Below are 4,660 nucleotides of genomic sequence, written 5' to 3'. Positions count from 1 at the left end.
GTCTGTTCGGTGTTTTGACCCTGAATATCTGTGTGAATACAATTGGGGAATATGTAAAAAGAAATAGTTAAAACGTCTAGTTTCTTGGATTTACAGTTGCGACTCATTTGCTGCACTGGACCCCTCTTCCAAGCAACATACATAAATAGTCCCAAATTGCACAGCGGACCTTACACAAAAGGTGGAGAAAAGAAGTTATTATAAAATATATCTAACCAGACCAGGTGGAGGTAGTATAATCTTGGTGATACGTCTCGAGGGTAGCAGGGGTATTATTCTGCTTCACTACAAAACAAAAGATGACGTAATTATGTGATCAGGCAGGACTATATGTTACTGGAGTTTTGCGGCAACGTTGCAAATAGCTTTCTAATTTTTTTTTTTTAACTCCAGTATGTTTTGCATAATATTTATATAGGATAAGGTTTAGATAGCATTATTGTTATATAGCGTTATTATTATTGTATATAGTTTTTATATAGTAAAATATATGCATAAATGTTACGTTAGATAGACGTAAGGAATTCAACCAGGCAATGCTGTGCAGTCCTATACTTTCCATTTCAAAGTAAAAATCATAGAAACAAAGTTCAAATGATTACAGGCGGTTGACTACTTCTATTGGTTCCCCTGCCCCTCCCACCCCCCCCCCCCCTCACACACACAACGTAGGTAATTGTTTTACACAGAATAAAGATAGCTGTTCGAACAGCTATTAGTAACCTAAAATATTGACGGCTATAGTTTTCGAATATTTTACTAACATAACTTGTGAAAGCACAAATTCGTAAAGTTATGACGTCATGTGTTGGTTTGTATGGTTCAGTTTAATGGTAAAACAAAAGCAACCGAATAATCATAAACGAAACAGTAATGATGTTAACTACATTCAACAATGCCGCCGTCTTTGCAGGACATGGTATCAAGAACGATTTCTTTTTGTTGATATCCGGGGAGTATCTTTTTCAAATTCATAATTGATCAGCATTGGGGGGGGGGATCAATCAGGGAAAATTTTCAATTCAATTTTCAATTTAGGAAAACTCACCTCGAGGCAAAATGGTGATCCCAAAGTCACCCTTGAGAAACAAAAAGATTCTCTCAGGATCTGAAATAAATAGTGGATTACAATTAGGGGAATTATAGAGCACCGCGGTAATGTACACGCAGATGACGGCAGATCTTTTTGTTCTTACTTTTGAACTTGCTTTTTTAATCATCTGGCAATAATTTATGTCAAAATACAACTTACCGTTCTTATGATCGAGAAGAATGTTTGAAGAGAGTCCTTGAAAAAGGCATTCTATGAATGTAAAAACAAAAATGCAAAAACCATCTTAAAGAACAGCCAACTAAAATCGGATAAATAAAGTAATTAAATATAAATAAACATAGAGGATAATTAAAATGCATGTTATATTTATCAGTTGGTCTAACACGTATATATCGAGTATAGTAAACCCACCTTCAAGTTGTGCCAGCACAAAGTCAGGGTAGAATTTTAGCTGGTCTTGGAGTGTAAGATCAAGGAAGGCTGAAAAAAGAAGCAGTAAAATTAGGCTATATTGAATAATACTTCAAAAATAACTTCAGTTACTATGAAAGCAAGTTTTATTGAAGTAATAAATGGTTTAAGCAACAGCTGGTTTAAATTCATTATGAATACCTATTGAAGTAATAGACTAAATCATGGTATCTTACTGTTAAGGAGATCTTCACGCATGCGCAGAGTTTGCTCTGAAACGAAACAGGGAAAGTAATAGTGTCAATGTCTTTGAATTTATAATCAGAAAACGATATTGACTTGACTTTGAAAACCGACCAACCGAATTAGCCAATCAATACGATACAAACAAACAAATAAATAAAAAAATACATAAATCAAAGATGGAAATAAAGTTTTTCGTCTTAATAGAGGACGCTATTAACGCACTACCAAATTCAAAATGATTGCTATTGTGATTGCTTTAGCTTTGTTGTAAAGTTGTTAAAAGAAGAACAAGTACCTGATTTTAAGCAAAGGAGCGAAAAGGAATCTTCTCCGGTCACGGGAGATTCCAGATTGAAAGGTTTCCGTTTTAGATCTATAGGAAACATCACAGAAATAACAAACACGTTAGTTCATGTCAGTGATAGACACCGAACTCCCCACGGCGCTACAGAACCCCCCTCCCAACTCCAAAACCCACCCCAGTTCAGTCCACCACACCACCACGGCACCACCACCCCGCTTCGTCGTTCGATGGCATGTACAACAGAAACAATCATAGTAGCTACCTCTGCCTTTCAACGATATATAACCCACATATCTCGTTATATGATCCATCTCTCATTACGCAAAATCTCCCCACCCCACCCACCTCCCCCTCCCCCCGTATATCCCCACACCAACCCAAGAAGCCGCCCCTTATGCACTCACTTATTGAAAATATATAATTTCTCGCAAGCAAAGTGGCATTTCATTAAAAACATATCAGACTGTGATTTTCTAATTTGCAAAGGTAAGTGCCTGTCCATACGGCGCCGCATGACGTAATGGTACCTGAAACTTACCTTTAAACGGTGGACGGTACCCGAAACATCCATCTGGAAGGATGTAGTGAGCTGTGGAACGACGAGAATTTTACTACTGGCTAATAACCCAAAGTGAATGCGTGTCTCTGCAGTATAATAACGAATAAAAGAAAGTGAACTGTACGTAGTTTATCATTTATATATAAATATAATGGATTCCTTGAAATGACATGAGAAACTTATAATAGAGCACCTTGATGAATTTTCAATTAAACGAGCATTACAACCAAAAACAAAGAATACTTTATGCAAATTGTGACTTACCTCGTTCATGGGCCAGGAATTTGGTGAAATTCCCGACCATGTAGGATGAAGCACAATAGCTTGAGAAGGGAAAATGTAAAGAACATTTTGAGTAATCGCACAATAGACTTATCTTCAACGAAGAGCAATTGACATACAAAGCACATAGCCATAAGCAGGGGCGGCGATCTGTTTCAAATATTGGGGGGGACATGCAGGCGAATTACTATCAAAGCGGAGCGCCACCATTGGTTGGCGCGCAGCGTACAAGAAAATTTCTGGTTTTGATAGCCCCCCAGATCACCGGAAATGGCACTTCTCGGGCTTGAAACTGACCAACCAGATGTACACTTTTGCCTGAGAACCAAGTTTTTCCTAATAGTTTTTTTTTCATTCATAACCTTTTTTCAAGATTGTCACCAGTCACACATCATGTTCTACCTCATTGCATCTCCTGTGGATCATTGCTTTTGTAGGTAATTCTACGTAACGCCCCACAATACCCGTCAGCCCCACTTTTCAAGGTTTTAAGCCCATTATTTGTTCATAATTTGAATAATAAATTCACTTCAAAACATACCCATAATGTTGCATAATATTTCATCTATGGACAACCAATACAGAAAAAACCCTCAACCCCTAACAGACCGGTCAAAATTGCACGAGTAGAGGGAAGTATGATGAAGAATGTTGGTCAGGGAATTTTCGAAAATTCAGACACAGTTAAATTATTGGTGTACAAATATTAAAACCTCTTATAACGGCTACTGTAAAACTTCGATATCATAGAAAATACCAAAATAATATGCTCGAGGGGGAGGGCGGTCTCCACCCTTCATCCCCCTCCCTTGGCTGCGCACCTGCGGTTATAGAAATCTTGTAGGAAACAGGCCAAATGGAAACCCAGTGAACCCATATCGATGTGGATCATATGTATGATTGTACGTACTTACACAAGATGCAAACCAAATATCATTACGGATGCGGTCCGTCTAGCTATTCATTTCGAAAAAAAAGTAAAAACTACTTTCGATCATATATAGTAACAAATTGTGACACGGTTAGACAGGCGCCTTGCGAGGAATTTGGGCGGGGCAAAGCTTGTACCCAGACTTTCTAAGTTGTCGCGAAGCGCAAAAAAAAAAAAAATTGGCCGAAAATGCCTCCCAGATTGCTGGAAATGGCACTTCCCAGGCCTTGTAAGTTGCATCTAAGCATTTTCTAGTTTGAAATTACTAGCGATATCATAAAAAATACAAAACATATGCTTAAAAAAACTATGCCACCAAATATTGGGGGGGATATTTGATACTATATCCCCCCACCTAAAATATTGGGGGGGACATGTCCCCCCCGTCCCCCCCCCCCATGATCGCCGCCCATGGCCATAAGTAAAGATGGTTATCTTAACGATGTATGTCATTTGTCTGTTACGTCATATATATTTTAATGAGAACGCAGTGGTCGCGCAGAATTGTTCGCACGTTGCGCTTAACTTTCTAAACCAATGGCAGATCGAGTCCTTTGAGCGCAATCATTGTGTCTTGCATGCACTACATAGATTTTGCATAGCGCCGAGGTGATGTAAGACATCGTTGCCGCACTGTACCGGATATCTGTTTTAGCGCCGAAGCGCCAACAGTTTATCCACCCTTATAAACCTTTACACAATACAGACAATACAGTCTGCTACTACACGCTGGCGAGAACGACCATGGTGACATATGTAAACACAGAGAAGTCTCTGGTTACCGTCTATCAAACATGACGCAATTTCGACAAAACAAAGTGAATATGCGCAGTCGAAGTCCTTGTTATTGCTATATTAATACCAACTTGATAT

This window comes from Apostichopus japonicus, chromosome 8, assembly GCF_037975245.1.
Source record: "Apostichopus japonicus isolate 1M-3 chromosome 8, ASM3797524v1, whole genome shotgun sequence".
In the NCBI taxonomy this organism is placed as follows: domain Eukaryota; kingdom Metazoa; phylum Echinodermata; class Holothuroidea; order Aspidochirotida; family Stichopodidae; genus Apostichopus; species Apostichopus japonicus.
The sequence above is the reverse complement of the archived record's forward strand: the minus strand, read 5'-3'. Positions refer to the sequence as shown.